Raw genomic sequence first — 11,711 nt, 5'->3', positions numbered from 1 at the left:
CAAAATATGCGGAAAAGAAATAACACAAACACCAAAAGTTTTGTTAACGAGGAAACCGCAAATGCAGAAAAACCCCGGGACCTACTCCAAATTGAACACACACTGTATTAAGCCGCTACAAACACTAGCCTACTACAAAATAACTTCGATCTGGACTGTAATTGAACCCCCAATCAATCTCACACTGATCCAAGGTACAGTTGCGCTCCTTACGTCTCTGATCCCAGCAGGATACTACGCACTTGATTCCCTTAGCTGATCTCACCCAAAACTAAGAGTTGCTACGACCCAAATTCGAAGACTTTAATAAACAAATCTGTATCACACAGAAAAGTCTACGGTAATAGATAAATCTGTCTCCCACAGAAATACCTAAAAGTTTTTGTTCCGTCTTTTGATAAATCAAGGTGAACATGAACCAATTGATAACCCGAATTTATATTCCCGAAGAACAGCCTAGAATTATCAATCACCTCACAATAATTTTAATCGACTAGCGAAATAAGATATTGCGGAATCACAAACGATGAGACGAAGATGTTTGTGACTTATTTTATATCTTGCCTATCGGAGAAATCAATCTCAAGCCAATCTTATGATTGTACTTAATACGATAGAAACAACAAGATCGTATCACGCATCTACAGAGAAAATAGTTGGGTCTGGCTTCAGAATCCCAATGAAGTCTTCAAGTCGTTAACTTACAAGGTCTCGATAGAAACCTAAGGTTAAAGGAGAATCGACTATAGTTAATACAACTAGTATCACACAAAAGGTGTAGGGATTAGGTTTCCTAGTTGCTAGAGTTCTCCTTTATATAGTCTTTCAAATCAGGGTTTGCAATCAATGTTATCTTAGTAACAAAGCATTCAATATTCACCGTTAGATTAAAACCTAATTAGATTCAAGCTAATATCTTTCAACCGTTAGATCGAACTTAGTTTACACACAAATGAAATGCACGTTTATTTAGGTTTGTGTAATCGTACCCAAACATGTACACTTAGTTGGTTCAACAGTAGTTAACCAAATGGTTAGCCATATGAGCACTTTCATATCAACCATAATCATCTTAACCATAACTAGTTCAAATGACTCAAGAGAACTAGTTAGAGAGTTGTTCAATTGCTTCACGGAAGTATATAAGACACAATCGAAGCAAAAACGATTTGATTCACTCGGATCAATTCATGAACTTTACAGCCATGGTTTTCAAGTATGCATTCCTTAGTTTATATAAGTTTAAGTTCACGAATAATCGTTTTTAGAAACTAACCCACTTAAGTACGCATACTGGTACACAGACTTAAGTACCCGGAATAAGTTTGTTTTCAGTTCACAAATTCCAGCAGAAATTTACGGGATGTGAACTTCCGACAGTGCGCGTACTGGTATGCGGACTTCAGTTCCGGTTTTCCTGAGTAGTAAAGTACGTATACTTTGGTTCAATGAATAAGTACTTACACACGTATGAGTTATCACAAAATGTTTATATCCTTCCAAGGTTATATTCTAAACTCTCATTTCAATCATTGAAACATTCTTAGCGGACGTTGTATAGTTGTTGTTCACAAGCTATTTTTCGTCAAAGCGATTTTAAATTAATTGAAACTAATATGACTTTCTTCACTAGTAAAGATGAACTTGGCAAAAGCAAAAGCTTACCAACACATATTTCGAGAAATAGATAAGCGAGATAAACTCGGCTCGAAATAACAAATGTGTATAATCATAGTCTATATAGCAATATGACTTTTGTCTCAAGATAGGAGATAGAGTAGATAGACTTTTGAGTTATAGATAAGTTCGAGTCTCCATATAGCTTTTAGTCGATGAAGTTCCACCAGTTCCTTGAGTAGCTCTTCGTCTTTGTATGATGATCGTCATGGAGTCTAGAGCTCAAATACACTTTATATCCTATTCCGAGACTTAGCTAATAGTAGACTAGAAATCAACACTTATAGTTTTGGCAACTAAACTTGATAACAAGCTTAAGATAGCAACGCTTGCGAGTTCGACCGAGCAGTGCTCTAGCAATCTCCCCCTTTGTCAATTTTAGTGACAAAACTATCAATACATATGGAATACAAAATAAATAAACAAACTTTTGTAGCTTCTCTTCCATATGCATGATCTCCTTGGTTCTTCAACATTACTCGAAATCTTCGTCACTTCCAAGTACTCCAATGATTCCAAAGGTTGTAAGTTTAGCATCATCGTTGTCGAAAATCCGTATCTATAACAATGAGAAAACACGAGTTCTCAATCATTGTTACACAGTTTCATAGTATTATTACACAACATCAAAGTTCAATTGTATCACAACTTCGACAACAATCTATGGTGATATCTATCACTCCCCCTTAGTCAATACTCCATCTCACATGGAAACCACTCCTCCTTACATAATGACCCGAACACCATACATATTTGTAGTGTGAACTACACATTAATTCTCCCCATTTTTGTCAATAAAATTGGCAAAAGCGCGAAAAACTAGTGGGATCTTAATGAAATTTCCATAGAGACATTTCATGGCCAAAAAAAAGCACATATCAACTTTTTAGATGCCATCTTATAGCCGAAGCTAAATGCATTCATCAAGGAGTTTATAAAGATACAAGATAACCCCTATAATATTCCACAGCCGCACTCCCCACAAAGATTTGGCAATTAAGCATTAAGAACTCTCCCCCATAAAATGTCATTCCCGAAAGAACAACAAGAGCGACCTTACTTTCACAAGAAAAGAAGGATTTCTTTGGACATAACAAATCACATACGAATATGAATTTGAATCCAAAATACTCAATTATATTAACCACAAGAAAATCCATGATTAATTTAATAGAAAATGCTCAACATAAGAGAACTTATGGAGTCGCACAATATATACATTAAAATCTGGATCAGGGAAGATCAACACTGCGGAATAGACAAGGATTCATTCTATTTTCCATCACTATTTGCACAATGATATACAATAGACATAATCCTCGTAAACAAAATTTCATCCTATCTTCCATCAATATTTGCATAATGACATACAATAGGCTTAAAAACTTTTGTAATGTCAAAAGTTCATTCATTCTTTTATCAATACTTGCATATCGACATATGAAAGACTTAACTTTTGACAAAGTATGGGACAAACATAGTTCACTGACGCAAACACACATATCCCATAACAAATTGCAATATATAAAACCATAAAGATTAATAATGCAAAAATCATCTTCCAAACAATTTTAGAATTTAACCAAATAAACCTAAAAACAATAAAGATGAAAACGTTGGACATAGCTATGTGTAGTCACAATAATGGCTATTCAAAACTCTAGTTATTCTTCCTAAAACACAAGAATAAAATTCTCATAAGAAGATTTCCTAGACAAAACAAAATCAACAAGCTAAAGAACAAGGACAGACTCTTAAACCATCAAAATCGAATACGAACTGAAATCAAATAGACGTCTCAGAATCCTCACGAGCCTTGAGGTCTTTGAGCTTGTGATTGACAACATCTACTGCTTCTTCAGAGAAGATATCCTCATTGAGAAGATCTTTAACATGTGTCTTTATGAGACCAAGGTCAGAAGTAACCTTTTTCAACTCAGTTCTTAACACATCAAGACTCTTCAAAGTATCAACGAGTTGCAGTTTTGCTTCCTCAAAATATTTAAGAAAATCATGAACCACTTCAGCAGAAACCATATCCTCATTATCAACATCCTAATATGTATAGGCATAGTAACATGAGGCATTAGGATGATCATCTTCTACTAGGGTTCTTTTCTTCCTTCCCTTGGACTCGAAACAAATACCTTTGTCAAGAAAACCTTTTGCAAAACCGCTGGAGTTAGAAGAAGACATTCTTGACAAAACACAAAAAAATTCTAGAGTATGCGTACGAGACTCAAGGGTTTTGGTATTTAAATGGTTTATTAGGGAAGGTAACTTTTAGGGTTTCTAATAATTGATTCGTGACAGTAACACGGGTACTCATACGAACACAATCTTGACCCAACAACAAAAGTATGAAACCAGTCGTATTTTTTACGACAAGACAAAATTTCAACTATGTGAAAATTATCGCAAGATTTTTGGCTCAATAAATTTTATATCTCCATAGAGAAATAATTTAGAGAACACAACGTAGTTGCAACAAAAACAAAAGAAGAACAACATCAGTCACAACCAAAACTTTAAGCAAAGTTATCTGCAGACAATAGTTTATCTATGGACGATAAGAAAATAGCTCAACTAAACAGAAAGCAATTTTGCCAACAGTATACCTGATTATTAACACATCTTACTCAACAAGATTTTTATGAGTAAGTTTTCAATCCTTGTGATTAATTGACACAAGTATGAGCTCTAAGCTCATTAAATGAACTGTGTTTACGGTTGAGTCTCTTTTTCCTTTCGAATATAGAAAAGAATTCTTTTTGATGTGAGAAATTATCATAAAACTTACTGTCATCCAAATATGAGTCATAGTTTGAGTTCTTACCAGAAGAAATTTGATTTGAGGAGGTTGACAACCTGTTGAAAATTTCTTTATAACCTTCAATTATCTCCTTCAGGTTATTTCTCATATCATCATTTTTGTTCCTTTCTCCTGGAATTTTGTTCACATCAAAGGTAACATTATCTCCTCTTTTATCAGAAGAAAAGTCTTGATCTTTCCTTAGACGATTTTTGTTAAGACGTGTGTTTAGCTTCTGAGCGTTCGAGGAACTCATTGAACTGACTTTCCTGGTAGCATACACATGGTAAGTACGAAAACCAATTGGTTTAGACATACGAATGTCAGTTACACCTTTGAGAATTAAATCTAAGGTGTGTTGAAGTTGAACAAAGGAAATTTTATTCAACATAAACCGGAAGTTGTCGGAATTATGCGTAATAAGATATTGGCCACAATTGAAGAGGTCTTATCAATAAAATTTCCATTTATCTGTGATCTATGCATAGTTCGCAATCCATTCTATAATTCTTCTCATTACCTCGCGTGGGAAAAGAATCCCACAAACAAAGGAATTGTACAGGACGAAATAACATAAAAAAAAGACTCGTTCTAAACATGAAATTAATATTTCCTACAGATTATGATAACTCGAGAAGTTTTTTATTGGATTATGATTCAAAGAAGGATTCCCTTTTGTTTAACAGAACCTTTTGCCTTGCAAAAGAAACATACTTTCTGATCATCAGATTGATTAGATAGTGCAGTCTTAACAACCTCGTTTGAAGATTTATTTATTCCATGTAATGTGGAAAAACCTTGATTAGATGAGGTGACAAACATATCTTTTCCAATAGGAAGGGATTCTGGTTTTACTTCTAGAACCGGAACTCCTTCAGTTACGGTAGAAGTACATGGTATATTACACTGCTTAAAGCATCCTTGAATTGAGAGTTTACTCAAGTGATGTTCAATTTCCAAAGCATCCTTTTTGAGGCTCTCCTCGAGTAACATACATGAAGAATGATCTTCAGTATTTTCTTTGGATTTACAGTCTCTTATTACACCAAGAAGAACATTGACATGATTTTTCAACCGATTAAACCTATAAGCTTGGATTATAACAAGATTTATAATCAGTTCACTCTCTTCAGTTGTTTCCCTTTCATTAATAGACATAGACTCGTTTGAAGGGTAATCGGAATAACACATGTCAGTGTCTGTCTGTCTCGTCAGGACACTAGGTTCGTCTATATTTGAGATTGACGAATCTTTCTCTTTAATAGATACAGTCGAGAAAAAACTTTTATTTCTGGTGATGCGTTTATCAGAGATAGTACTCTTGTCCATAGAGTCATATCGCTACAAACACAGACTTATAAGGTCTTTAAACGTGTTTGCCTACTCTGATACCAATTGAAAAGGAGGGGGTCTAACAACCACACCCAATATTTCGCTAAGAAATATGTATGGACAAACTCCAATATACTTTTAAGAGAATCAACAAGACAGTCAGACTCAATCTTAATCAAAGTATATCAAAGAGTTATATCTCACTTTCTCGATTCATACTTACTCAAGCAAATAGAAATCTGCCAGTCTTATTGAATACAAGAGAAATCACTTGAACAAGACCAAAGACCAATGTTCAAGGATCAATCAATTTCAATCAATAACCAAAGGTTGTATTTCCCAATTGATCGATTCAACACACAACCTGTGATATTTCAATTATATAACAAAATATAATGCGAAAAAGAAATAACACAGACACCAAAAGTTTTGTTAACGAGGAAACCGCAAATGCAGAAAAACCCCGGGACCTAGTACAGATTGAACACACACTGTATTAAGCCGCTACAGACATTAGCCTACTACAAACTAACTTCGGTCTGGACTGTAGTTGAACCCCAATCAATCTCACACTGATCCAAGACGCTACTTACGTCTCTGATCCCAGCAGGATACTACGCACTTGATTCCCTTAGCTGATCTCACCCACCACTAAGAGTTGCTACGACCCAAAGTCAAAGACTTTAATAAACAAATCTGTATCACACAATAAAGTCTATGGTAATATATAAATCTGTCTCCCACATAAATACCTACAAGTTTTTGTTCTGTCTTTCGATAAATCAAGGTAAACATGAACCAATTGATAACCCAGACTTATATTCCCGAAGAACAACCTAGAATTATCAATCACCTCATAATAATCTTAATCGACTAGGGAAAGAAGATATTGCGGAATCACAAACGATGAGACGGAGATGTTTGTGACTTCTCTTATATCTTTCCTATCGGAGAAATCAATCTCAAGCCAATCTTACGATTGTACTTAACATGATAGAAACAGCAAGATCAGATCACACATCTACAGAGAAAATAGTTGGGTATGGCTTCATAATCCCAATGAAGTCTTCAAGTCGTTAACCTACAGGGTCTCGATAGAAACCTAAGGTTAAAGGAGAATCGACTCTATCTAATACAACTAGTATCACACAGAAGGTGTGGGGATTAGGTTTCCCAATTGCTAGAGTTCTCTTTTATATAGTCTTTCAAATCGGGATTTGCAATCAATGTTAGCTTAGTAACAAAGCATTCAATATTTACCGTTAGATGAAACCTGATTAGATTCAAGCTAATATCTTTCAACCGTTAGATTGAACTTAGCTTGTTACACACAAATGAAATGCACGTTTATTTAGGCTTGTGTAACCGTACCCAAACATGTACACTTAGTTGGTTCAACAGTAGTTAACCAAATGGTTAACCATATGAGCACTATCATATCAACCATATTCATCTTAACCATAACTAGTTCAAATGACTCAAGAGAACTAGTGAGAGAGTTTTTAAATTGCTTATATCTTATAGAAGTATATAAGACACAATTGAGGCAAAAATGATTTGATTCACTCGAATCAATTCATGAACTTTATAGCCACTGTTTGCAAGTATGCAGTCCTTAGTTTATATAAGTTTAAGTTCACGAATAATCGTTTTTAGAAACTAACCCACTTAAGTACGCATACTGGTACGCGGACTTGAGTACCCGGAATAAGTTTGTTTTCAGTTCACAAACTCCAGCAGAAATTCACGGGATGTGAACTTCCGACAGTGCGCGTACTGGTGCACGGACTTCAGTTCCGGTTTTCCTGAGCAGCAAAGTACGCATACTTTGGTTCAAAGAATAAGGACTTACACATGTCTGAGTTATCACACAATGTTTACATCCTTTCAAGGTTATATTCTAAACTCTCATTTCAATCACTGAAACATTCTTAGAGGACGTTATATAGTTGTTGTTCACAAGCTTTTTTTCGTCAAAGCGATTTTCAAGTAATTGAAATTAATATGACTTTCGTCACTAGTAAAGATGAACTTGGCCAAAGCAAAAGCTTACCAACATATATTTCAAGAAATGGATAAGCGAGATAAACTCGGCTCGAAATAGCAAATGTGTATAATCATAGTCTATATAACAATACGAATTTTGTCTCAATATAGGAGATAGAGTAGATATACTTTTGAGTGATAGATAAGTTCAAGTCTCCACATACCTTTTAGTTGATGAAGTTCCACTAGTTCCTTGAGTAGTTCTTCGTCTTTGTATGATGATCGACATAGAGTCTAGAGCTCAACTACACTTTCTATCCTAGTCCGAGACTTAGCTAATAGTAGACTAGAAATCAAGACTTATAGTTTTTGCAACTAAACTTGACAACATGCTTGAGATAGCAATGCTTGCGAGTTCGACTGAGCAGTGCTCTAATACAATACTTCATAATTTTTCAAGGATAGACCCATGTACAATCCACCCATTGAGCGGGTTTGGCGTCCACCCGCAATCGGATTGGCGGAATGGAGCACCCATGCTCTCCCCTAGATACAATAAAACCAAGGAAGAATGAACAATAACTGGGAATAATTACTAAAACCTGAAATAAAAATAAGGGTTTTTGATAAAATTCCCATGTAAAGATGTGCAATTAATAAATTGCCCACGTTTTTTCGAATTTAATTAAATAACCAAACTTTGACCTTTTCCGACCGGTTTTATTAAAAAAAATGGTTAACGGCCATTAGAGGCCAGGTGGCATTAATTGAGCCAAATCAAAAGATATTCATGCCCTCAAATCATTTGACTAGGACCTAATTGAATCAAGTTAAAAATCAGACCGAGCTGAATTGAGTTGAAGTCTACTGTTGTTATGAAATCACACAAACACGAATCATAAACAATCCAACAAGAAGATCCGATCAATTTACCAAGTTTTTAATATTCCCTACAAAAAATTGCAGACCACAGCTTAAGAAATCGAAAAGACAAAGTTGAGAAACAATAGAATCAGCTAGGAAGAATATCAACCATACTCACCACATCATGAACAACATCAAATATTTGTTTTAAATCCCCTAATCGCATATAATAAACAACAATTGAATTCCAAAAGACTTTATTAATTATTGAGAAAACTATGATAAAGATAGATTGGATAATATATTTCGGGTGATTATTACATACACTGGTGAGGTGTATTTTTAAGACTCTGACAGAATTCCTCAACTCAAGTCAACATGAGACCTACACAACTCCAACATAATACATTTACATTATACTTGAATTAAGGTGAAAAACTGAGAATTATGGCGATACTGAATTATTGGTCATGATCTTTCTCAAGCAATCATTGTAGTTTTTTTTCCCTCTAAAACTTTCTGTAGTAGATAGTCGATGCTCCTTGCTTGTTTGTTATATATGTACTTCTTTGTGGTTTAAGTATGTAGGTTGGATATGTGGAAACTCAATAATGAATATCATTTTTTTTTCTCTCTTCGGTCTCCCCCCACCCCACCCCACACCGTGCGCAATCATCGACCCACTACAAAAACAAGTGCTTGATTGTATTTAGTGAAACAACAATACAATTCTCATTAGAAAATAACAGAAGGTTACAGAGAGTCTTTATAGACAGGCATAAAGTTGTTACTCATAACAGTCAGTGATAAACCGCCAGTAACATGTAACGGAAAGAGACGGGCAGTAACAGTTCTTCAAAATAACTATTCACACCCACCAAAAGATAAGAGTAAACCAACAGGAAAACAGATAAAGGGCAATCATATAATTAACCCCCCCCCTACCCACACACACACAAGTTTAGCAGAGGACAGAATTCTAAGCTTGGACTTTAAAAAATCAAATCATGTAGATGCAAGACCTTTAGTGAAGACATCTGCATCCTAATCAAGGGTAGAGATTTAGATAATCTGAATGTTCTTGTCTTGCACAAGTTCTCTGAAAAAATGAAAGTTAATTTCTAAGTGTTTCCTCCTGCTATGAAACACAAGATTTGAGGCTATAGAAATTGCACTTTTGTTGTCACAAGTTATATAAGGAGGTGAGGAAGAAATACATACAAGTCTCTTAAAATATGACAGTTCCACAACACCTCTGCAACAGTGGAATCTAAAGCCTTATACTCAGCTTATGTATTGCTCCTAGAAATAGTTGGTTATTTCTTAGAGGACCAAGATACTTTATTTGTACCAAAGAATACACAATATCCACTAACAGATCTTTTATCATCAAATTTCAAGCCCAATCAGCATTGAATAACCTTGTATAGCTGCAAATCCCTCGGAAAAATATAAACCATGTCCAAGAATACCTTTGACATATCTGAGAATCCTTTTTGCATCCATAAGATGAGTAGTTGTTGGAGCATGCATGAACTGACAAATTTGATTAAAAACAAAGATGATTTCTGGTATGTTCCAAGCAAGATACTGTAAAAAACTAGCTAGAGACCTGTAATATGTAGGATTAGCACGTAACTCTCCATCTATAGATGATAGCTTGAAATTAGCAGGACAATGAGAATCACAAGGTTTAATACCAACCAAATTCGTCTTTTGAAGAAGATCAATAGAATATTTAGTTCGACACAAGAATAAACCTGAATTATTTCTTTTAATATCAAGACCTTGAAAGTAGTGAAGTGTGCCAAGATCCTTGACAAGAAACTGAGAACCCAAATGATAAATAATGTTGTTGCAAAGAGAGATATCATTACCAATAATGATGATATCATCCACATAAACCAATATTATAGTAAGTTTAGATCTTAGTTTCTCAACAAAAAGAGATGATTCAACAACAAATGACTTGAAGTCCAAGGATATAAGAGCAGTAGACAGTTTTTTGTACCAATATCTGGGAGCTTTCTTTAATCCATAAAGAGATTGGTATAGCTTACAAACATACTCAGAATGATATTTATCCTCAAAGCCAGGAGGCTGAGTCATGTAAGCATTTTCCTTGAGATCACCATGTAAGAAAGCATTGCTAGTATACAATTGCTTGATCTGCCAATTAAAATTAACTGCAAGAAAGACTACGATTCTGATGGTAGTAGGTTTAACAACGGGACTGAACTTATCTGTATAATCTAGCCCTTCAAGTTGATGAAAACCTTTTGCCACTAGCCATGCTTTATATATTTCAATGTAACCATCTGCATTATGTTTAATTTTGTAAACCCATTTGCAACTAACAATATTTTGACTGGGATCAGGTGGTAATTTAGTCCATGTCTCAGCATCAATAAGAGCATTGTGTTCTTTGACCATTGTATCACGCCAAACAAGAATCTTTTTTGATTGAGAATAACATGTAGGGTTTAGAGGTGTAGGAGTAGACAAACAGGCAGCTGGTAAGGCATGTCTTGTGGAAAAAAAGTATTTTTGGCTTATAAATGTTATTTTCAGATCTTACGAGCATCCGATGAGTATCAGATACATATGGTCAAAAGGATGAAGTGGAAGTACTAATAAGGGTAGTATTGGAAATAGAAATATAGTTGAAATGTTAGAAGGGACAAAAGAGGACAATGTAGGTCGAAGTAAGGGATCAAGAAGAGTAACTGATGACATGTTAAAAGTAAATAGAATATCACTAAGAGTATTAGTAGCGGTGAGAAAAGAATAGGGAAAAACAGTCTCATGGAAAACAACATGTATAGAGACATATATCCTGTAAGAGATAGGATCCAAGCACCTATAACCCTTTCTGTGAGAAGTGTAACCTAAAAATATGCACTTAGTACTCATAGGTTGAAGTTTGTTAGAAGCATATGGTTTGAGCCAAGGAAAACAAAGGTGACCAAAAGACTTAAGAAAATGATAATCAGGAGTTTTGTTGAAAAGTTTATCAAAAGGAGATAAGGAATTTAAATAT

The sequence above is a fragment of the Papaver somniferum genome, chromosome 1 (genome assembly GCF_003573695.1).
Source record: "Papaver somniferum cultivar HN1 chromosome 1, ASM357369v1, whole genome shotgun sequence".
NCBI classification, from domain to species: domain Eukaryota; kingdom Viridiplantae; phylum Streptophyta; class Magnoliopsida; order Ranunculales; family Papaveraceae; genus Papaver; species Papaver somniferum.
Note: the sequence above shows the minus strand (reverse complement) of the source record.